Source organism: Sminthopsis crassicaudata, chromosome 3 (assembly GCF_048593235.1).
Source record: "Sminthopsis crassicaudata isolate SCR6 chromosome 3, ASM4859323v1, whole genome shotgun sequence".
Lineage (NCBI taxonomy): Eukaryota > Metazoa > Chordata > Mammalia > Dasyuromorphia > Dasyuridae > Sminthopsis > Sminthopsis crassicaudata.
This window is the reverse complement of record NC_133619.1, coordinates 557,655,996-557,681,917: the sequence shown is the minus strand read 5'-3', so window position 1 is coordinate 557,681,917 and position 25,922 is coordinate 557,655,996. Positions and strand designations below refer to the sequence as shown.

The 25,922-nt window shown below is 35.3% G+C and overlaps 1 pseudogene; it reads left to right on the top strand.

Annotated features, from left to right (window-relative positions):
- Positions 1–22,896, top strand: part of LOC141562350 (arginine/serine-rich coiled-coil protein 2-like) — a 32,492-nt pseudogene extending 9,596 nt beyond the window's left edge.
- The last annotated feature ends 3,026 nt before the right edge of the window (positions 22,897–25,922 follow it).

The following is a 25,922-nucleotide window of genomic DNA, read 5'->3' as shown; positions in this document are numbered from 1 at the left end:
CATATAAACCATCCAACTACATTTTTCCATTTTAACAAAAGGCAACTATGAAACTATGAAGCTTCAAAGAATATATATAAAGAAAAAGTTTGAGAGAGAAGAATTTTTATAGTCTGCACCTAACTTCTCTTAGTACTCATTACACCAAACATAGGGGAAATGTTCCAATGTAAGGAGAGAAGTACATCAAAAGACTTCCTTGATGCACAACTAATGCCTTGGTCCTCTCTGGTTGTGTTATCATTTATGGAACATGATAATCACTCATGTGGGGAGTATAAACGGAATTCCCTCAGGTACTTCCTGAAGCCAGGAAACTGAGGTTCCTGTGTACTACCCTAGGGATACTTTATTCTTCTTTATAAGTATATAGTATATGAAGCATGAAACATCTTTGAAAGAATGTAGCCACAGTATCAGATCTAAACTGTATCACAAAGTGATAACCATTAAAACTGGTGCTGGCTAAGAAATAGAGTAACAGATCAATTAAATCAATTAGGTATTCAATACATAGTTCTAAATACTCATAGTAATCTGGTGTTTGATAAAGGCAAAGATCTAAGCTTTTGGACAAAAAAAAAATCCCTATTTGACAGAAATTGCTGGGGAAAATGGAAAGTAGTTTGGCAGAAATTAGGTTACAGACAAACATCTCACACCAGATACAAAGATAATGTCAAAATGGGAACATGATTTAAGCATAAAGGATGATAAAATGGACAAACTGGAGGAGCATGAAATATTTTACTTGTCAGATCTATAGATGAGGAAAGACTTTATGACAAGAGATAGAAAACATTGCAGAATAGAAAATGAATAATTTGATTGCTTGAATTTTTTAAAGTTTTGCATAAATAAAATGAACACAGTCAAAATCAAAAGTAGAAACTGGGGGAAAATTTACAAGTAAATTTTTTGATGAAGGCCTCATTCTCAAATATATAGATAATTGAGTAAAATTTATGGGAATACAAATCATTACTCAACTGCTAAACATTCAAAGTTTATGAATAGGCAGTTTTTAGAAGAAAAAAAATAAAGTTGTTTGTAGCCATATAAAAAAAAATGCTCTAAATCACCATTGATTAGAGAAATACACATTTAAAAGAACTCCAGGGTACTATTTTACATCTTATCAGATTGTCTAATATGACAGAAAAGGACAATAACAAATGTTGAAATGATATGGAAAAATTGGGATGCTAATGCACTATTAGTGGAGTTGTGTACTGACCCAACCATTCTAAAAAGCAATTTGGAACTATATCAAAAGGACTATAAAATATGACCCAGCAATTCCACTTCTAGATCTATAAACCACAGAGATATCAGAGGAAAAGGAAATGATACTATATATACAGAAATATTTTTAGTAGCTCTTTTAGTAGTGACAAAGAATTGGAAATCGAGGGGATGCCCATCAACTGAGGAATAACTGAACAAGTTGTGACACATGATTTTCTTTTTTTTTTTTATATTTTATAATTTTCAGATTTTATTATATTCTAATTTTTTTTAATTTTTTTTATTCATTTTTCCAAATTATCCCCTCCCTCCCTCCACTCCCTCCCCCCCCCCATGGCAGGTAATCCCATACATTTTACATGTGTTACAATATAACCTAGATACAATATATGTGTGTAAATACCATTTTCTTGTTGCACATTAATTATTAGCTTCCGAAGATATAAGTAACCTGGGTACATAGACAGTAGTGCTAACAATTTACATTTGCTTCCCAGTGTTCCTTCTCTGGGTATAGTTATTTCTGTCCATCATTGATCAATTGGGAGTGAGTTGGCTCTTCTTTATGTTGAAGATTTCCACCTCCATCAGAATACATCCTCATACAGTATTGTTGTTGAAGTGTACAGTGATCTTCTGGTTCTGCTCATTTCACTCAGCAACAGTTGATGTAAGTCTCTCCAAGCCTCTCTGTATTCCTCCTGCTGGTCATTTCTTACAGAGCAATAATATTCCATAGCCTTCATATACCACAATTTACCCAACCATTCTCCAATTGATGGACATCCATTCAACTTCCAGTTTCTAGCTACAACAAAAAGAGCTGCCACAAACATTTTGGCACATACAGGTCCCCTTCCACTCTTTAGCATTTCTTTGGGATATAATCCCAATAACAGCAATGCTGGGTCAAAGGGCACACATGATTTTCTTTGTAATTGCTTTTTCTTTTTCTTTTTTTTTATAATACCTTTTTATTTTTCAAAATAAATACAAATAAAACTCTTTCACCCTTGCCAAAACTTGTGTTTCATATTTTTCTCCCTCCCTCCCTTTTTCCTTCTCTCTCCCTCCTCCCCTAGACAACAAGTAATCCAAAATAAGTTAAACATATGCGATTCTTCTAAACATATTTATCATATTTATTCTTCTAAGCATATTTATCATGCTGTAAAAGAAAAATAAAATCAAAAAGGAAAAAATGAGAGAAAAAAAGCAAGCAAGCAAGCAACAACAACAAAACTAAAAATATTATGTTGTGATACACATTTAGTCCCCATAGTCCTCCCTCTGGTTCCAGATGGCTCTCTGTATCACAAGTCTTTTGTAATTGCCCTGAATCATCTCATTGTTGAAAAGAACCACGTCCATCATAGTTGATCATCACATAATTTTGTTGTTGCCATATACAATGTTCTCTTGCTACTACTTACTTCACTTAGCAACAAATGTTCCATTATATTCATATACCTTAACTTATTCAGCTATTCCCCAACTGATGGACGTCCATTCAGTTTCAGTTCCTTGCCACTAAAAAAAAGGCTGCTATAAACATTTTGTGACACATGATTTCCATGGAATATTATTGTGCTATAAGAAATGAAGAGTGAGATGCTTTCAGAAAAAGAAAAAAACCTGGTAAGATTTATGTAAACTGATGCAAAATGATGTGAGCAGAACCAAGAGGATAGTATAAATGATGATCAATTGTGAATGACTTAACTATTCTTAGCAATACAATGTCCAATACAATTCTGAAGGACTTATAAACAATGCTATCCATCTCCAAAAATAGAAATGAATGCAGATCAATGCTTACTTTTTTTAACTTTATTTTTCTTGGGGTTTTTTAGGGTTATTTTATTTTATTTTATTTTATTTTTGCAATAGGGCTAATATAAAAATATATTTTGCATGGCAGTACATGTATAATCTATCATAACAAATTGTTTACCTTCCCAATAATGGGGGAGGGGAAAAAGCCAAGAGAGAATTTGGATCTCAAAGTTTTTTGTTGTTGTTTTTATTTTTTGCTGAGGCAATTGAAGCCCAAGGTCATACAGCTGGGAAGTGCTAAGGTATGAGATCAAATTTGAACTCAGGTCCTCCTGACTTCAGGGTTGGTGCCCTATGTACTGTGCTATCTAGCTGCTGTTTAACTCAAAGTTAAAAAAAAAAAACAACAAAAAACAAATATTAATTGTTTTTTCATGTAATTGAGCAAAATAACAATAATTTTAAAAGAAGAATGCAGTCAAGTGTTGGCCAAGAAAGGTTTTTTCTTTCAAAAGAAGACTTAGTAATCCTAAGTAAGTAGTGTAGACATTCTCAGTGAGAGCCAAATGGAAAGCAGATTGAAAAGCATATGAAAGATTTGCATCTATGAATCAGAATTCTAGCCTTTTGCCCCATATTTCTTCATATAGGAAGATTTCTTTTTAAAGTGCCCAACCACTTTACTAATGTTACTGAAAGCTATTTTATATGTTCTAATTACACAAATTACTTGCTAACTTTTAAGCAAGAAATTATCTCAAAATACCCTTGTGTCTACTGGCATTTCAAGGTAAGGGAATTCACTGGAATATTTCCCATTTTCCAGATGTAATACTTTCCAAAATAAATGTTGGATGAACTGTGCAATTTATGCCATGCGAACACTTTAATTCACACAGTAATAGTTTGTAGTTTGTAGGAGCTTGGACTTTTTCCAGAAGTGAATATCCTTTATTACAGAGGCCCTTATGTTTCATACTAAGAAATAAAAAAATAACACTTTTGGCTGCCCTTTTCAAAAAGAAAGCTGTTTGGGCCAATGCATATGGAAACACATATGTGCATGCACTCAGATAGACAAACTCTCTACCTCAGTAGGAGGGTTGCAAGTCCACAAACAGGCTGTCTCTCTTTTGTGATAAAAAAGAAGGAGGCCAGAACCTCAACAAACAAGGAAAGGGGTCACTAAGATAAAGTTAAGTAGGGAATAGGACAGAGCATAATACTTAAGGCTAAATGCCAATTGTCCTGAACTGAGATGAGGAATGACAGATTATGATTAAAATATTCAAAATAGGGCCTGTGAGGAAAAGGGTATTTAGAAACTCTCATAACCTCCTGCCCCTCCTCATTCCTTAAGGAATTTATGGCCAGATCCAGCTGGGCCATAGAGTTCTGGCATTGCTAAGAAATATACATTCTACAAAGTGCCTCCAAAAAGGTCTATTGGTGCTAAGATTAGGAATTCATATATTATTTTTGAGCATATCTGTAATAGACCCAGAATTCTGGTCCAAAATGAACCATCAGTCCTACTTTGAAGTGAATCTTTTCCCTAAGATTACACTGGAGCCAAACCTTATTCCCAGTCTCCTAGGAGCTATATCCTGGGATGGACTTTGGAATCAAACCAACATTTAGTGGTTTTAGAGTTGGGGATTGTCTTCCCCACAACATAACAACCTGCTGTTTTTCCATGAGCGTACAGATTAATGTTTTGTTATTTCTCATGGAAGTTAGTCTAAAGAGGACATTAACCTGGGTGTAGCTGCAGGAATGTAACGCAGAGGTCATCAGTGCTCCTGTATTACTAACTGACTCCTTAAGTTTGTTGAAACTTGAAGGTAATTTATGGGGCTCTGGTTCTAGATGCTAAGAATTATAATGGGATTTACAAAGAGATTTGCTTTTTACTAAATATCAAAAATATCTGGGGGAATTACAAGTAAAGAGGGGCAAAATACTGGAAAAGAAAGAGCTTAGCTTGAAGGTCTGCTTTCAATGCACACTGGGTGCAGCTCTAAACCTACCTAAGAAAAGAGCTGAAATATGTTTGTTGACCTTAGGGGTGAGCATTTTTACAAGCTCTTTTTTACTCACTTTCAAAAAGAACCAAATACTCAGCTTATGGCAACAACTAATGAGGGAAGAAGTAGACCATCAGTAGATGACAGTAGCCACTTTGTAGAGAGCAGCAAGAGGTAGTTTTGGAGGCAAAGAAGTAAGCAACAATAGTGGCGGAGTGGAGCTCGAGTGATGTACAATTTCTAAAAGATGGAGCTGTGATGTCTTCCAAAGGAAGGAGATTCAGCTTTGAGAGTGAGCTATCCAAGGAATTTTCCATCTCCAATCATATGAGAATCTATGTAAAACATATCCTTTTTCATATGGAATACTCTTCCCTTATTACTTACTTTCCTCTTCTGTCTTAATTAAAAGTTTTGCTATTTGGTGTATATTGTTAGAGAATGCTCTGGATGGAGATATTCTTTGATAACTTAGCAAGTTTGAATAAAAATAATGTTACTTTGTCCTAAATTATAAAATTTTTCATTGGCATTTCAATATTTCATAGGATTTAAAACTCAAAGAGACTTTAAAAGAGTTTTCCAATATAACACATAGGTATAATAAGTAAGTGGGAGGTCCAGAATAATACCCAGAGCTCTTGATTCCCAGTTCAGTGCTTTTTCCATTACTTTATACTAACTAGATGCATAATGGGGTTTGTATCTGTGTACTTTCGCTTTAGAGCCACACTGAAGAACAAACATAGTAATATATCATTTTTAAAAATCCCATCCTGACTATCTTAATGATTAGACTCCTAAGAGTGGGGTTTTTTTAGATTCCACGCTATTCACATTTGAATAGGATAAAGTTGATAATCAAAAATAACTAGAAAGCTACCAGAGATCTTCATTGCAATTTGCATTTCTTTAGTTCTGGAATCTATTGTTTGAAAACCAAGTCAATCAGGATCATTGTCCTTGGAACTGAAAGATTTACAAAGAAAGAAAAGATGTGCACCTGTTACTGACCTGTTTCTCTACTGTCACTTTTAGATTCTTCTGAGTCTCCAAAAGATACAAGTTTTGGCAAGCATTACCCAAAAAGAGATGTAAGATACCTCCTTCAAACTTTTTGCAAAGGTAGCAGATTCATGGATGTGGAGCATTTGTGTATATGTTTGATTTTTTTAATGACTTGATGAGTTTTACTAATTCTTTTCCTTCTCCTACCTAGTTTTTTTTCTTTAAAAATATTTTATAATATGGGATGACTTTTTATAGAAGGAGAAGCAGAGAAGTATAGGATAATAAAGCTGACACTACTTAGCTCAAAAAGTTGTAAGGATATTCAATTCAAAGATAACAACTATTGGGGATAAATTATTTTACTATTTGCCTAGCCCAATAATTAGCACTATTAGACAACAGTTTGTGGGAAAACTGGTAGGCAGCATGGTAAAAATTAAAATTAGACCAGAACCTTATATCACATATGGCTCCAAATGGTTACATAGATATAAAAAATCAGATCATAACTATAAGAGAGGCCAATAAGAAACTGCTTTCTAATCACTGGGCTCATAAAGAAGATAAAGAAGTTAACAAAAGATAAAATAGACAATTGTGATGATAAAATAATTTAAAGTTTTCGCACACGCAAAAAAACTGAAATTAAAAGGGAAATGGTTATATGAGGAAAAAAATCTTTGTAGCAAGTTTCTCTGAAAAAGATGTCATTTCTGAGAAACATAAAGAGTTAATCACATTTATAACAATAAAAGTCATTCCCAGTTGAGAAGTGTTCAAAGGATATGAATAGTTAGTAGAACATATTTCAGAATTATTTCACATTCAGTTCTAGACTACTGATAAAGTAAATATCACAATAAAGCAAGTCGCAGGAATTTTTTTCCCAGTACATATAAAAGTTATGTTTGTACTATATTGTAGTCTAATAAGTGTGCAATAGTGCAATGTCTTTTTAAAAAATCAGGGTACATATCTTAATTTTAAAAAAACTTGCTAAAAGAAAAATGCTAATGTAATTTATGCCTTCAGCCAGTCACAATCATTTTGCTGATGGAGGATTTTGTTTGATAGTTTGATTTTGATGTTGTCAACTGTTTGCCTATAATGGTGGCAGTCTGCCTTGAACAGCTTAATACTTTCTTTATACTAATAACATCGATGCTACCTAATGGGGATCTCATGCTCTACCATGACTCTCTTACTGGAGGCTTTTAACCAGATTATTGTAAGCCTCAAAAGAAATGATGTTTGTAAAGTGATGTAAAAAATAATATCATTTATCTTATATTTTATCATTCTGGTTGTCTGTTTCACTTTGCCAATGTCCTTCCTAAACCTAATTTCCCTAATGAAACAATAATTCTTAGATAAGTGTTCTTCAAACTTTTTTGATCACATATCCTGTCGGTAAAAAAAAAAAATGTTTAGCTCATATTCTGGAATATGTATATTTATATATATATATATATTATATACATATATTATTAATCCAATATGTAATACATATTATCAACATGTAAAATAGAAATTTTTAAAAAGATGAGATGAATAATATTGATAAATAATTTCTTGATTTTATCAATAGAAAAATATATTTCCTGTAATAGCTTCCATTTTTTGTCAGCATTTCTAATGATTCTTTTTGTTTCCTGAAACAAACTCCTACATTGCTAAGAGTAGCTAGGATACTAGTTGCATTAAAGCAGACTTAAGAAATGTATAAGATAAGCTTTACTTTTCCAGGGGAGAGATTGTTTCTTTTTTGTCTTTGCATCTTGAGTGTAAAGCACAATGCCTAACATAGCAGGTGCTTAATAACTGTTTGTTATCTATTGATCCTGAGTCACTTTAACACCAAATAGGAATATTTAGTCTATCTATGTATATGTATGTATTTGATGAATCACAAATCACTGAGGTCTGTTCCTTCTTGAGTCATGGAATCCGTCCTTACTGTTAGAGATTGCTTACAGTTCTTCAAAGAGCCAGCCCAAGAGATAGGCAGTCCCTCAGCCTCTATCTTTGTTGATTTGTTATTGGGCTGCTTCAGATAAGGAACCTGGCACATGGAAGGAAATGGAACAAGCACAAGGTAAATGCCATGAAGCTAGAAAACTCCATTTGGCTTTTCTCTGATCCAGCAGCACTGAATGGAAGCAAGATTACACTGTTATTTTTGTCTTGCACCCATGACTCCAGGCTCAACATTGAAGATCTGATGTGAATAGTTTGGAATGCTGGAGCTGTCCTTTGTGATGCCTGACTGACACAGGAAACGGACACCTCTAGCTGAAAGGCTTAGATAAGATCCCAGGACAAAGAATGACTGTTTAAAAAACTGTTTCAAAACAAACAAACAAATAAAAAAAAGTTGTTTTGTTTGTTTTGGTAGAAGGGAAAAAAGACTCTAGAGTGTGCTGGGAACCAGATTTGTATGACAATTTCTGTCTCTTGGAATGAAAATAAAATTATTAGTATATAAGGCAGTCAGTCACCCACAAGTACAATTTAACTGGTCCAAAAGAATGATAAAAGTATTTAGCTCCTCAAGATTACTCTTCATGCTCATAATACATAGCCAGGAAACTTTGGGGGTGGGGGGGATGAAGGGGAATGTTCATGGAAGACAGAAAAGGGATGGATGCCCCCTAAAAAAAGGATCTTTATGATACTTCTTGACTCTTCACAAACTGCTGCTCTTTATCCAAAGCCTACCATGTGTTCTTCTCTTCTCTCCTCATATGAAGACTCCAAGTTTCAAGGAAGGTAATAGAAAAGGCACAAAATTAAAAGATATTGTTATGTTATCAGCTAGTCAGGGTATGGCTGACACAATTCCTACTGCTGCTATCACTCCCAGAAGGGACTAACTACCCAGAAGGTGACTGACTGCTTGTGTTACCTATATTGAGAAATTTTTTAATTCTTAATGACAATAATATCTACTCAAGGGAGGTGTCAGAGTATTCATTCCATTATTCAGCCATCCAGTAGCCAAAATATAGAAGTTGCCTTGAGGAGAGACTGCACTGGTGAAGTTTGCAATTCAATTATTAGGCAGAAAAATATAAACAGGAAGCAACTAGAGAACAGATGGAAGGGGAACTTGCTATTTAATGAAGTCTATTTGAAATTGCATTGAAATTGCACTAAACGCTCACTTCCTACTTCATCAGCATATTATAAAGATCAAATGAGATCAGTATAAATTTAATTGTGAAAAAATAAAAACTTATTGGAAAAGAGAAAAGTTAAAAAACAAAACAAAACCAAGCAGTCCTTGCTCTCAAGGAGCTCACATTCTTATGGAGGAGAAAACATGTAAATAACTAGCTACATACAAAATATATGTAGAGTGGGTAGAAAAGGATCCAAAAAGGGATCCAAATTAGCAGTTGGAGGACCAGGAAAAACCTCCTATAAAAGAAGGCCTTTGAGCTGAGTTTTAAAAGAAGCAAAGAAAATGAAGAGATTGAGGTGAAGGGGTAGCATATTCCAAGAGTGGAGGACACCCAATAATATAAAGATGGAACATGGAATGTTCAGTCCAAGGAACAATTAGTAGATAATATTAAGGTTGTAATGCTGGAGAAACTGAGGCAAGATAGATTAGAGAATATTTAATATTTTATTTGAAAGGGAGAGATTTACTGGGACCAAATGGATCCATGGTTTGGTCCCAGACCTGAATGAGACTATCACCTCCAAGAATACGGCAATGTGAGTTCTCAATGACCTATATACACTTGGCTCAGACACAGGGGATAGATTGAGGCAGGGGCAGAGTCAGGGTGCTGAGCAGGAACAGAACTCTGACAGGGTGGGGAGAAGGCACCAGAAATAGGGTTGACATAATAGGGGGAGGAATCCCAGAAATGGGGAGAAGCATCTTGATAAGATGATATCTGATATTTTGATTGCTTGGGATGGGGAGAGGCATTCTGAAATTCTAAAATATAAGATCTTTTATTCTTATCAAATATTCTGATTAAGAGAGAGGGGTGATTTTGCAGGATTGAGCCGAACAATTATAAATTGAGGCAGAACAATTAGGGAAATCGAGGCAGGACAATTTAGGGAAACTGAGTCAGGATAATTATAGAAACTGAGTCAGGACAATAAAATAGAACTGTGGCATAACATTCCACACTCTCTTCTGAATATTCAGATCATTGAATTACTTCCTCTAGAAGGTCTTAGCACCATAATTTTGACCAACCATATATAAAGTAAATAAGCCAAAAATAAAACTAGAAAAATGCAAGGACTTATGGCAAGGACAAGTTTCTCACTGTAACCCCAGAGTTATTAGCATAAAAACAGCATTCCTTATTTAGGGAGGCACACAGGACTCCCTATTGCAGAAATAGCAAGTCCTCTGCAGTTGGGGAACATCTCAGCCAGAGAATCCAGTTTGAAATGGACAATTCACTGTGAGTTAGGTCTGTGGTCATTTGTGCATTTAACTCAGCCTCTGCTTATATATAGGGAGTAGCAGTGCTCAAGACACTCCTGCTGCCCATCCTAAGAGGGGCACTCCAAGTCTGTCAGGGACTCCAAAGCAGGGAAAAAATGGGGCCTGGAATACCTCTACCTGTCCCCTCTCAATAGAACAGGAGCTGCTACTAGGAAATAGAATTCTGAGCAGATTATGCAGTTAGACCAAGGCAGCAACTCCAAACTATTAGAGGCCTGATACCAAATTGCAAGGTCCTTTGAGAATGTTGAAATACTAATTAAGGAACTGGGGGTAACAGGAGTGCATAAATAGATCAGAGAGACTACCAGTCCCAGGACAAGTGTTTGATTTCTGGTTGTTTCTAAAAAATAATCCCCAAAACTGATTTCAAGATGTCCAAGAAGAAATGGAAATTCATGACTATGGTTTAGAAGATATAATACGGTTGAACATAGAGAGCATAATTAAAACCTTGGGAATTGATGAATCAATTGTGATAATATAAGCCAAAAAAAGAAGGACCAAGATAGAGCCATGATGGAGGATAGTCAGAAATAGTGAACATTAAGATGAAGAACTAGTAAAAGAGACGGAAGCAACAGCTGGGCAAATAAAAAGTGAATAAGGAGAAAAAAATATCATGGAAACAGAAAGTTTTAAAAAAACATATACAAGAGGAGAAGGTGATTAACATATTGTCAAATATTGAAGATGTTTATTGAAGAAGGGGAGGAGAGTTAAAGGATAATTGTAGATACCAGGAATGGTTGATCAAGTAAGGGTTTTTTAAAGATGGGAGAGACATGGGAATAATTCTATTCTAAAGGAAGGAGAGGGTAAATCGGTGAGATTAAAGGAGAAGAACCAGGGAGTGAGCTTTGTGCTGGGGATACCAAGAAAAGCAAAAAGCAAATACAAAATACCCCAACAATTTGAAATTACCAACAATTAGGGAGTAAGTCCTTATAAGAAGTAGGCCACTCAAGACCAGAATAAAAAAGGGAAACACTTATTAGATGTGTCACCCAAGGCAATTAATTAATCTCTGTTTGCTTCAGTTTTCTCATCTGCAAAATGAGGCTAAAATACTGACACCTATGTCCCACAGTTGTTGTATGGATCTGATGAGATTAGATTGAGGGTAGTCTCCCCTAGATTCCCAATCAGGGAACCAAATGATAGATTTGGCTCTCCTAAATCCCCTTTAGGACTGGCACAAGGTAGGCAGTTATAGGAACCTCCTTCTGGTGGTGCAGAGATCTTTTGTAAAGGAATTTATGAACCTGAAAAGCTAGGCTGATAAAAAGAAGTTTATTATGGGCATTTGAAAGTCAGCTTTTGCTCTGCATGAATAGAAAGGCTGAATTCCTTAGTGGCAAGGTTCCGACAGAGAAGTCAAGTTTCTAGTAGAGAAATCCCAACAGAGAGATATAAAGTTTTATTAGGGAAATAGGTTAAGATAAAGAGAGGATAATGCTGAAAGAGAATATTCCAGAGGCAAGAGTTTGCTAATATGCTATAGATGGCATATTAAGTCCTCTTCAAGGATTGAGCTTCAAGTTGCCATTTTTATAAGGAAATGTGAGACAGAAGTTCCAATTGAATGAGATTCCCTCAATGCTGTCACTGCCCCCAGGCCTAGATGAGACTACTTGCTGAGAGTGGTTTTGAGCCAACAATAGGGGTAGAAAATCTTGGAATGGAATACTTCAACTCGTCCCACCAAGATAAACCACTTTATCTTAGTTCCTTGGGATGGGTCTCACAGAGGAGGATTTAAGGAGAATTTCTCCTTGAAGGAGTTTTCAGAGAATTTCAGGGTCCTTTCATCAGATCTAATGAAATAATAACTATAACGTACTTAGCACAGTGAAACACAGAGAAAACAATATAAATGCTAATGATTTTTATTATTATTATCAAAAATTATATTTGGACAATATAGTTTTAATGTAACAAAATGCAAAATGAAATCCTATTTTTATAAATGAGAAAAACTAAGGATGAGAGGTGACTACTTGCCTAAAGTGATAGCATTGCAGTTAGAGTTCTGTTTCAAATACATTGCACTCCAAATACACTTTTTAAAGTTAAAGGTTCTGATAAAGGTCTCATTTCCAAAATATATAGAGAACTGACTCTAATTTATAAGAAATCAAACCATTCTCCAATTGATAAATGGTCAAAGGATATGAACAGACAATTCACAGATGATGAAATTGAAACTATATCCACTCATATGAAAGAGTGTTCCAAATCACTACTGATCAGAGAAATGCAAATTAAGACAACTCTGAGATACCACTACACACCTGTCAGATTGGCTAAGATGACAGGAACAAATAATGATGAATATTGGAGGGGATGTGGGAAAACTGGGACACTGATGCATTGTTGGTGGAGTTGTGAAAGAATCCGGCCATTCTGGAGAGCAATTTGGAACTATGCCCAAAAAGTTATCAAACTGTGCATACCCTTTGATCCAGCATTGCTGCTGTTGGGCTTATATCCCAAAGAAATACTGAGGAGGGGAAAGGGACCTGTATGTGCCAAATGTTTGTGGCAGCTCTTTTCGTAGTGGCTAGAAACTGGAAGATGAATGGATGTCCATCAATTGGAGAATGGTTGGGTAAATTATGGTATATGAAGGTTATGGATTATTATTGCTCTGTAAGAAATGACCAACAGGAGGAATACAGAGAGGCTTAGAGAGACTTACATCAACTGATGCTGAGTGAAATGAGCAGAACCAGAAGATCGCTGTACACTTCAACAACAATACTGTATGAGGATGTATTCTGATGGAAGTGGAAATCTTCAACATAAAGAAGATCCAACTCACTTCCAGTTGATCAATGATGGACAGAAATAACTATACCCAGAGAAGGAACACTGGGAAGTGAATGTAAATTGTTAGCACTACTGTCTATCTACCCAGGTTACTTATACCTTCGGAATCTAATACTTAATATGCAACAAGAAAATAGTATTTACACACATATATTGCATCTAGGTTATACTGTAACACATGTAAAATGTATGGGATTGCCTGTCATCAAGGGGAGGAAGTAGAGGGAGGAAGGGAGGGGATAATGTGGAAAAATGAATACAAGGGATAATGTTATAAAAAAATTACTCATACATATATACTGTCAAAAAATTTATAAATAAAATTTTAAAAAATTATCCATAGAAAAATAAAGGCAAGGTTTAAAAAAAAAGATTGATATTATGATCAAAAGAGATATTTGTTAAATTATCTAATTTGTTAAATTGTTTAATAAAACATATATTGTATTTATCTTATACTTTAACATATTTAACATGTATTGGTCAACCTGACATCTAAGGGAAGGGGTAAGGGGAAGGAAGGGAAAAGTTGGAAGAAAACGTTTTGCAATTGTCAATGCTGAAAAATTACCTATGCATAAAATTTTTGTAAAAGTTAATTAAATTAAGTAAAATTTTTAAAAATAAACAATTAAAAAAAAAAGAAAATACTATGTTGTGATCCACATTCAATCCTCATAGTCCTCTTTCTGGTTGCAGATAGCTTTTTCCATCACAAGTCCTTTGAATTGTGAACCTTTCTTTTTGTGATTGATCTTCTTGGGTATATGTCTAGCAAATGGAATTTCTGGCTTAAAGGGTATGAATATTTGAATGATTTTATTTGAACTATTTTGAATTGTATAACAGAAAGATTGTATCAATTTTTAGCTCTACCAGTAATGTATCAGCGTATCCATCTTTTCATAACCCCTCCAACTGATTATTCTTTTATTGCCTTTGCTGACTTTCTGGATATTAGATAAAACCAGAGAACTATTTTCATATACATTTCTTTTGATATTAGTGATCTGAACCATTGGTTGGTAATAGTTTGCAATATTTTTTCATTGGTTAATAAGAATTTGCAATTTTTTGAGAACTGTTTATTCATTTTTTAAGCCACTTATCCATTGAGGAGTGGCTTTTAGTTTTACATATTCCTGCTAACTTCCCACATATTTTGAATAGATATCAGACCATTATTAGAGATATTTGATACAGAGATTTTTTTTCTCCAGTTTATCTTTTCCCTTCTTATCTTGGCTGTATTAGTTTTGTTCCTATAAACACTTTTCAATTTCAGTGCACTTGTTTGTTTCTATCAGATGACAAAGATAGCCAAAGGACCTGCTCAGTTTACAGCAAATTTTATCAGAATACTAGAGGCCTCTGATAGCCTGAATTCCATAGCCCATGTCCAGCAATGCCCTTAGTCTGAGGGAATGTCTCTGAGAGAATATTCTCAAGGAAGCATCATTTGTTATTCCTTGGCATGATTTGATAAAGAATCACAAAGTATTTGAACTTGAAGGAACTTCAGGGATCATCTCTCTGGTCCCTTTGATGAGATTAGGGTTCTTGGTGGTCAGGGAGTTAAATGATGAAATTAGTGGCAGGTTCGAGATTCAGGGAACCAAATGAAGAGATTTAGCTCCCCTAAATCCTTTTAGGATTAGACACAAGGTAGTGAGTTGTGGGAACCCCCTTCTGGCAGTGAAGAGGTCTTTCGTAAAATAATTTATGAATCCGAAAAGCTAGACTGATAAAAAAAAAGTTTATTATTGGCATTGGGAAGTCAGCCTTTGTTATGCATGAATAGAAAGACTGAAATCCTTAGTGGCAAGGTCTGACAGAGAAGTAAAGTTTCTAGCAGAGAAATCCTGATAGAGAGATATAAAGTCTTATTAGGGAAATAGGTGAGGAAGATAAAGAAAGGGTAATGCTGAAAGAGAATATTATTTCAGTGGGCAGAGGTTTCCTTGGCATAGCATGGCATGGTATGGCATGGCATGTTAGGTCCTCTGAAAGGACTGAGCTTAAAATTGGCTCATTTTATAAGCCTTGGCTACAAGCTGGGAGTTGCTCTTGATGGGAGCTGGTCAGCACAGCTTGAACTGGAATTGAATAGAATTGAATGAGTCTTTCTTTAATTCAAAAGGATTGGAATTCTCCATCTCAGGACTGAACTAGCCCCACCTACATAACAGAATGAAGTTGTTTGTCCTGTTTCCCTTCTGGTAGGGTCTTCAGGGTTTAAGGAGAATTTCTCCTTGAAGGAGTTTTAGAGAGTTTTGGGATCCCCTCATCATTTCCCCCTCATCTTCATTTTTCAAGTAAGGAAACTAAGATCCTAATGAGTTAAAAAATGACTTGGTCCATATTTCACAGCCAGAACATGACAATTCTACATCTTGAATTCAACTTCTGACTTCTAAGTCAATTATACCATGTTATCAATAATTCAATCAACAGGCATTTATAAAGTGCCAGACACTGTACTAGTGAAAATACAAAAAAAGGCAAAAACAGTCTCTAAGGATTGCACATGAGAATGGGGAAGGCCAAATACAAACTATGTAATAGATCAATCAATCAACATTTATTAAATGTCTACTATAATGCAGACATTCTACTAAGTGCTGAGAATACTAAAAGATAGACCCTGCCCTCAAAAAGCTTATAATATAATGCAGGGACTACTTGTCTAAGTCCAGTTTTTGGATACTGTAGATTACAAGTCACCAATAAAAGTGAAGTCAAGAGATATGAGTGACCCAAGATTAGCCAATATTTCTTTTCTACCAATAAACAGTACTACATAAAACTGTTTCTTTATTCAAAGGACATGTAGCCCCGAAAAATTTTATTTGGAGACACTTTCAACCTTCATTGGTTTTAATTCACCAGATATTGACGAAACTTCTTGTTCATAGATGCCATGAAGAAGATAAAGATAAGATTCAGGAGATGTGATTTAGGAAAATTTAAGGAAAGAAAGAAAATTTTCACCAGAGAGTTGTTCATATAATTTTATGGAAGAAATAGCACCTGAAAACAAGATATATATATGTATAGAATAACTTGGAGATAATCTCAGAAGGAAGTCACTAGAACTAATGGAAATAGGAAAAGCTTTTCAGAAAATGGACTTTTAGCTAGAACTTGGAAAAAACCAGGGTACTGCACTACAGAAAGGTAAAAAGGAAAAGCATTACAGATATGGGAGGCTGCCAGGGAAAATGCCTGGAGTCTGGAAATGTACAAAGAAGTCACTGACAGTGTATTTAGAGTATCTACTCTGTATGACTCTGAGAAAGTATGAAATGTAAAATGTAAATGTAAAAATCTGTTTTGAATTCTAATTTAATTTTTTCCAAGATCTTAGAATTTAGATTTAGAAGGAACTTTAAGATATAAGCCAATCAAGCCACTTTAATTTTTTGGATGAAGAAACTGAAACCAAGAAGAATCTTTGAATCATTTGCCCAAGGTTAAAGGGAAAAGGACAAGGACCCAGGTTTTCATTTCATATTTGTGTTCTCTTCATTATGTCATACTACCTTTCATCTTATTTTTATGCTTGCTACTCAAAACAGAAGTAGATTCTTTACTTTGAAATTCCCATTGGATGCCACCCCAGGAGAGCCAGGTGTTCTCCTGAGCTGGGCTAGATATTGGTTACCACTGTGTTGCCAAGAGACAAATTTTTATCTCCAGAATTATGAGTTGCCCAATGAATATTGCCCACAACACCATAAAAGGGGCATAACCACTTAGCTTCATTTAAGCCGATTTGTCCTATCTAAACAGTATTTTAAGGAATGTAGAGAAATTCTTTAGTAATATAATAGAACATCTCAAAATGGTTTACTAAATCTTGGAGCCAACTTACTCTTGGAGATTTTCATTTATTCATACTTTTAATTTCCCCTTTTCCTTCCTTTTTGGCCAGCCATTTGTATATTTTATTACTCATTATCTCTTTAAAAAGAAGAGGAACAGAAAGAGGTTAAAGGAGAATCTCAAGTTAGCCATGATGTATTGAAACAAACATATGATTTTAAATAAGAACACCTGGGTTCAAATCCCAATTCTGTCACTCTGGGGTTAAGGTACTGGGATTAGATGATCTCAGAGTCCTTTTCAGCTCAGCCATATTATGCTTAACAGGTTCCAGTCATGGATTTCAGTGCAAATTAAGTAGTTGGATTACAAACTTAGGGAAAAAAAATAGGGAGAAGATTTGGGGAAGATGGTGGAGTAAGTCAGAAAATTCCAAACTCTCCTGGTCTCCCTCACAAAGGAGACAAAAATAGCACCTCAGGACAGATGTAGAGAGGTTAAAAAAAAAAAAAAAAGATTTGGGACAGAACAATGGTTCTACTGGAACAAGTTGAAAATCAAGAAAGATACCAGGATAGAGGTTTGGCCCCACTGAAACATAAAAACCTCTCAACCAATTCTGCTTAAGCAGAAAGCAATGAGCTCTGGGCTAACTGATTGGTGACTAGCCTCAGCCTCAGCCACTGCCATCTTCATCTCCTGAATAGCTGGGAAATCTGGTATATGAGCCTCTTCTTACGAGGGACACCAAGCCCAGCTGCCACCCAGACATGGCGGTGTATAAGAAAGAATCAGCATTGCCCCCTTGCTGTGGTCATTTACAGGAGAAATTCTTGGTTTCAGTTCCAAGACAGAGTAGAGGACTGAAGGAGAATCTGAGGCCAGAGTTACATTTCCCCACACTAACAAGCTGCAGTTTAAAAAAAATTAAAAATTTAAAAAAAAAATTAAAAAAAAAAAGAGCAGGCAGAGAGAAAGAACTCAACCACAGAGAGTTACTATGGGAATAGAGAAGATCAGGTTTCATCTTCAGAGGAAGATGCTGAAGCCAAAAAAAGCCCTTTTTACTCCAAAGAATAATGTCAAGAGGTCACCTGCCCAAAAAGAATTCAGAGAAAAACTAAAAAAAGACTTTAAAAAGATTAAGGAAATTTTAAAAATATAAGAACAATCCCCCCCAAAAAAAAAACCCCAACCAAAAACCAAGATTATGAAAAGAAAGTCAAACAACAAAGGAGAAACTTAAGGAAAAAGATGACTACTTGAAAATTAAAATTGGGCAAAGGGAAACCAATGAAATTATAAGAGACTAGGACATAATAAAATAAAATATAAGAAATGAAAAAAAAATAGAAGAGAATGTGAGACATCTCATAAGAAAAACAATTGATCTGGAAAACAGATCAAGAAGATAAATATATAAGAATAATAGAACTACTTGAAAGTTATATTAAGGGGCAGCTAGGTGGCACAGTGGATAGAGCACCAGCCTTGAATTCAGGAGGACCCAAGTTCAAATGTGTGTTGTGTGACCCTGGGCAAGTCATTTAACCCCAGCCTCAAAAAAAAAAAAAAGAAAAGAAAAAAAAAAAAGAAAGTTATATTAAAAAATATTGGTACAACAATGCAAGAAATAATTTGAGAAAATTGTCCTGAAATGTTAGAATAAGAGAGAAAAGTAGAAATAGAAAAAAAAAAATCACCAATCACTACCTGAAAGAGTCTTATAAGAAAACCTACAGGAACATCATAGCCAAAGTGCAAAACCCTTAGATCAAGAAGAAAATATTGTGCGGACAAGGAAAAAAAAATTCAAATACGGCAGAGCCAGAATTAGAATCACACAAGACCTTGCAGCAGCTACACTTAAAGACTGCAGGTCTTGGAACACTGTATATATTGAAGAACGAAAGAACTGGGTTTATGGCCAAAAATATCACATCAGCAAAATTAAGCATAATCTTGAATGGGGAAAAAAATGGATATTTAGTGAATTACCAGCATTTCAGGATTTTGTTGCAAAAAGGCCTAAATTTAACAGAAAATTTGACATACAAGATCCAAGAGAAATGTAAGATAAACATCAAATACTAATTACAAGGGACTTAACAAGCACAGTTTGTGTTTTATATATATGGAAATGTAAACTATATGTCTAAAACAGTCATTAGTAATTGAGTAATTTGAAAGAAAGATTGGGGTAGACATGAGTATGATGTGATTCTAAAAAGTAAAACCATTTAGGAAACACAAAGAAATTAGATGGAGGGTGGACAGTTCTGGAACCCTACTCCCATTGGGAATGGGCTAAAAAGGAAAAAAAAAATCTGTGTGTGTGTGTGTGTGTGTGTGTGTGTGTGTGTGTGTGTGTGTGTGTTTTCAAGTCTTCTAAATTCAGAAAGAAATAAGAGGGTAAGAGAATAGGGAGGGGGAGAGGGAATCCTACTCATATCATGTCAGGTTAAAGAGAGAACAACATGTACATTTAGAAGGAAATAAGTTTTCTAAATTATAGAAGGAAACAAGTCTTCTAAATTTTTTTAAAAATAAGAGGGTGAGAAAATAGGATAAGGGGAGTGGTATAGAAGAGTAGGTAGATTAATGGAAATCAAATGGGGGGTTGAGTAGAAAGGAGAGATCCTTGGATTGATGATAAATTATGTAACTGGAGGACAAGGTAAAAGTAAAATAGAGGAGTCGGGAGGGATGGGAAATAAGAGATACACCTAAAGATAAAGTAAAGATTAGGAATAGAATTGATTATGTAAAAACAAAAACACCAGGGGTAGTAATCTTGATCTCAGAGTTAAAGCAAAAATAAATTTAATTTTAAAATAGCAAAACAACACTATATGTCAGCCATATTAATCAATATTATCTCAAGACTATTTAAAAGAACTAGATAGTATAAAGTTGGAATATTACTATGGTATAGGAAAATGGTATGCTTAGCAAAATATGGTTCTGATTTGGGCTTATGAAAGATGTTTTCAACCTTCAGAGAAACGGAAAATAGGCATAATATAGTCAAACATAGATCTATAATGTTTATGTGCATAATTATAGATATATATATGTGCATATATACATATATAAATATGATATATTTTCACATAAAAATTGTAGCCTTCTTGGGGGTAAAAGAATAAAGCAAAAAGTGCACAGCAGAGAACAAAAGAAAATCTACAAAGAAGCAAAAAAAAAAAAAAAGATGGATAGAGCTGAACATAATGTATATGAATGAGATGAGGTGAGATCTTTCAAGACAGTTGTGAAAATCGAGTAAGGCTTCATCTACTTCAGAGTTTGAGTAGGCCTGAAGGACTCTGAACATCAAGTCAAGGGCATAATTTTGTTCCCCTCTCATGATATCTTTTCCCTATTTCAGCCAAATATGGGCAACTATGTACTTATTGATCAAGTTCAATTTCGTGGGTAGATCTCGAGTTGAGAATGTAAGACTCTCAGCCAATGAGGATGAGAGTCAATGGTGGGAGGGGGTGTTTTGCGTTAGGGATTAAAGGTGCCGTCCTGCCCACAGGAGGTGCTTCCTCTCTTTGATTGTCTGCTGGAAGGGTGGGACACCCTTCTTGGGAGAATGTAAAATAAACTTTGATTTTTTCTAGAGCTCTCTCCAGCTTTTTTTATTAAATGGTGACCCCTCACCATTTCCGTACTACACATATTTTTTATTATATATGATTTCTGGAAATAGAAATGTATTACTTTATGTTTTGAATTCTCTCATGTTGTGCTGTCCACATGGCAATGTTTTTCATTATTTTTTCTATCTTGTATTTTTAATTAACTAATTAATTAAAATTTTCAAAGCTAAAATTGATTTCTATTAAGTATCCATGGCACTTAATTATTCCTACTTTTGTCTTCCACTAAATAAATGTTATGATTACTCCTCCTATTTGCTTTATTTTTTTTTTCTTATTATTTATTTGCTTTACTAAGTAAATGTTTCATGTTTAAAACTCAGTGACATGACTGGAGCAGTTTTCCCTCAGTTGGGCGAGCTCTGGCCTCCTGCCCCTCCATTCTGGGGTAGAGGTGGGGAGGAAGGCATGACTCCATAGGGAGCCAAAAGGAGGAAGACAAGAAATGGCGTAGGGTCTATTCTGCCTCTTTTTTCTTGGGAGAGAAGGAGAGGTATTTACACAGGAAGTGGGGAAAGAAAGAGCGGCCTAGCTGGTACCTTGACAGTTACCATAGCCTGTGCAGGAAAGTGCTCCAGGAAACCCATCCCGACCTGTCTTTGCTGTGGAAAGAAGAAGGACAAGAAGAAGAAAGAAGAAGAAGAAAGAAGAAGAAGAAGAAGAAGAAGGAGGAGGAGGAGGAGGAGGAGGAGGAGGAGGAGGAGGAGGAGGAGGAGGAGGAGGAGGAGGAGGAGGAGGAGGAGGAGGAGGAGGAGGAGGAGGAGGAGGAGGAGGAGGAGGTGATCAAGGTCAAGAGAAAGAAAACGGAAGTCAGATGATGAAGAAAGAAAACTCAGAAGCCAGAGCAGAAGCTAAGAGCATGCTATTGCGCAAAGAGAGTGAACTGAAGACGTTGCAGACTCAGAGAGCCAAATTATAAGCCTACTTCATTAAAACAGGCAGGAAGACATGAATCCAAAGACAAGTTCTCCAAGAAAGATAAATCTAAAGACTATAATGACAAAGAACATTCTTGTGATAAGAGAAGAAAAAGACTAAATTCTTCTAGAAATGGTGAGGGCAGACACAAACACAAAGAAAGGACTTCATTAAGAGGCAGAAGTAGTTCAAGATCTAGATCTTCTGAAAAGCAACCTCATAGTAGAAGCAGAGAACAGAAGTCAAGGTCCAGAAGCAGGCAAAGAAAGCACGGGCTAGATCTCAATCAAGTTCAAGGTGAACACATAGACACAGAAATAGAAGTAGACCAGAAGCAGAAGCCAGCAAAGAAAGAAGATTTAGCTGAAATTTAAGTAGGACTCCCAGTCCACCTCCTTTTAGAGGAAGAAACACAGCAATGGATGCACAAGAAGCATTAGCTAGAAGATTGGAAACAGCAAAGAAATTGCAAGAACAGAAAGAAAAAGAAATGGTTAAAAAACAGAAACAGCAAGAAAAAGTAGCAGCTGTAGCTACTGGTAGATCTGTCCTCAATGTTGCTGCCCTTCTAACAACTGGATCACAACTTCTCAGTTAGCTAGGCTAGCTCAAATGGCCACTAAAGGCCAAGCATTGTCAGAGACCAGAATAGCAGTACCTAGCTATTATAATCTAGCAGCTGTGAATCCTGTGAAATTTGCTGATCAGGAAAAGAAAATAAAAATGCTTTGGCCAGACAAAAGAAGAAGAAGAAGAAGAAGAAGAAGAAGAAGGAGGAGGAGGAGGAGGAGGAGGAGGAGGAGGAGGAGGAGGAGGAGGAGGAGGAGGAGGAGGAGGAGGAGGAGGAGGAGAAAGGGATAAGTCATAATCTGCTGAAATTTGGGAAACATTGAATTTTGGGAATAAAGACCAAAATGTCAAATTCAGGAAATTAATGGGCATTAAGAGTGAGGATGAAGTTGGTTTTAGTTCAGTTCATGAAGAAAGTTATAAAATATTGGAGAAATAAGTATTTAGAAATCTATCTGCTCAGTACAAAATGGTAAGATCAAAAACACACACAAAGAGAAATTTGGGCTTCACACTTTTGATACAGAAAATGGATGCAATTTAAAAAAAAAAAAACACCATGATTTCAAAGTTTGGAACTTTGTGAAAATCTTGTTCTGATGTCAGGTCCAAAACCCCAAACAGCTAACATTCTAGCTTGCATGGGTGTTGCATTGACTTAATTTATTTTTTAAAAATGTGGGTTTTTTTTTTTTTTTATAAAAATCAAATCAGTGATACTGGTATTAGTGTCATAATCAGTTAAATCCATTAAACTTGACGACAGAACTATAGGACAATATTTTTTAGTTAACAAGTTCTGTTTTTCAAACAAATGTAAAGTTGCAGGTGGGGTAAAATCTCATACATGTCCACTGCTTGTGTATACTTTTGTACTTAACTTTGTATAGCTATTTTCATCTCTTGAAACATGAAAGAAATGTTGTGTAAATGTTCTTTAGAAGATATGGCCATTGGGACATTAGTCCAGCACAGAAGCTGTATGGTTATGATAATAAAAGATGTTTTTCTCAAAAAAAAAAAGTCAGTGGTATCATGGTGATTGATTTTGTATATGGAGAAAGTATGCCAATGGTGGCTCAGAAACAATAATGATGAGTATTAGGAACATATCCCATCACAGTGGGGCTACCTTTATTATTCTAAGAGTGGCAGTTAAGGCATGTTTCTCTCAAGGAACCTCCCCAGACCTCCCAATAAATATAGTTTAGGAGAGTAATTCAGTCCATAAGGGTGATTGTAAGGACTACTCTGAACTACCACCAATTTGTTTTCCTTATATATAAAGTTGTTCTGAACTAGACTTATGCTCAGAAAATTTGATTTTGAATTCCTACCTTTTACATGCTTGTGACCTTGAGAGAACCTCTCCAAATTTCATTTATCTCATCTGTAAAATGAAGGAGTTGGATTAGGTTGGACTGAGTTGCCTCTCAACACTATATTTATGATTCTACATCTCATACTTCTCATATAGGCCCATAGAAGGTCAATAAATACTTATTTTGTTTAGTTTTGTTATCAGGATGGGAAGATAGAGCTTTATCAAGCCTATAAATGGAAACTCTATTGGGTCATTTTGAACTGGACAAATCTGAATACAGTTCTCTGTTATTAAAAAAAAAACACAAAACTTTGAGATTCTAATCTAGGAATGTTAAGAAATTCTGCTTTAAATTTCTGTGCTAATGAGCTTCTTACATCAAGCAATGCTCAACATGTTCCAGTCCTTGTTTCCTGTGATGGCTGCATCTGGGAACTTAAATGAGGCAACATATAGGCATTGCCCCCCACAGTTTTAGTGACATTTTTGAGGAACATGCTAACAACCTTTTTCTTTAGTGTGACATACTGGCCTATGGTAAGACCTGCATACTTCTTGACATGTTTTCACATTTATCTTGGAAGAATATGCAGCTCTGGAAGACATACAGGTAAAACAGTTAATTGTGGGTTGCTGAGGGGGGAAAAATAGAGAAGGAAAAAAGATTGGTTGGGTTTAGACTTGTTCTAATTATAGTTATCTGTAATGAAGTGGTTTGTAATTTGACCCAGGTTAACTAAATAGTCTAATCCCTAGCCTAAATTATGCTTGAGCAGTCTATTTGACACTAGCAAACACATCACTAAAAAGCCTTGAACAAGAATTGGACAAAAAAGACTGCGTAGGCTGATCCCCCGACCTCAAGCTTCTCACCACTCTAGTCTTTCCTTTACTGAGCTATCAAAATGATAGACCACGTCATCCCTGCCCACCTCTATTCAATAAACTTTACTGATTTTTTATTATCTTCATGATCAAAAACAAAATCCTCTGACTTTTAAAGTTCTTCAGAGCCTAGACCTTGTCTACCTTTCCATTCTTATTGTACTTTTCTCCCCTCCACATAGTCTGTGAACCAGTAATTCACTTCTTTGCTATTCATTGCACAAAACACTTCCTCCCTTTCTATTGGCTGTCCCCCATTCCTACCATGATGTTCCTCCTCATTTTCCTCTTCAGACTTCTCCAATTCCCTTAAAGTTCTAGTTAAAACTCCTTCTGCAAGAAGCTTTTCCCAGTCTCTTTTAATGTTAGGACCTTCCCTGTGTGATTATCTTCAATTTATGGTCCATATATTTTATTTGTATAGTTATTTTCATGTTGTCTCATATATGGAAACATTGAACAACTTAATAATGGGTTCTTTTGGATTTACTTTGTATCTCCAGTGCTGGCACAGTGCCTACGTGGCACACAGTAGACACTTAAAATGCCTGTTGACTAAATGAAACAGAAAAGCATAACAGACAAATTTCCAAAATAGTAAGAGAAAGGGCACTGGCTCTGAAATCAGAGGACTTGGGTTCAATTCTGCCTCTGGTGATTTTTATGTGTTCTTATAAAAAAAGGGAGTTGGAATCAAGGTTTTTTTCTAGGTCTAAATCTCAGATTCTTAGCTTAAACCTTTATTTATTCATTTATTTGCTTAAAATTATTATTTATTTAAAACATTATTTTTTTTTTAATTTTGAGTTCCAAATTAACTTACTCCATTCCATCACTTCCTCAGATCCTGAGAGGGCAGACAAGTTGATAGCAATTAGTCATATATGTGAAATTGTACAAAACAAATTTCTATATTAACTGTATCAACTAAAAAAATCCCCCCCCAAATAAAGTGAGAAAAGCATACTTCAATTTGCACTCAGAGTTTATCATTTCCCTCTTTGGAGATGGATTTTTCATTATGAGTCTTTTGAAATTACCATGAATCATTGTATTGATCAGAGTAGCCAACTCTTTCATAATTGATTACTATTACAACATTGCTGTTTCTGGACACAATGACCTCTCTTTCCTTTTCACTTCACTTTGCAACAGTTCATATAGATCTTGCCATGTTGTTTTTTTTTTTCTCAAACCACATCTCCTCCTCATTCCTCAAAGCACACTAGTGTTCCTTCATAATAATAGGTCACAATTTGTTTGGCCATTTGACAATGAGTATTCCCTTGATTTTCAATTCCTCCCCACTAAAAAAAGATGCTATAAATATTTTTGTACACTTTGGTTCTTTTCTTGTTCCT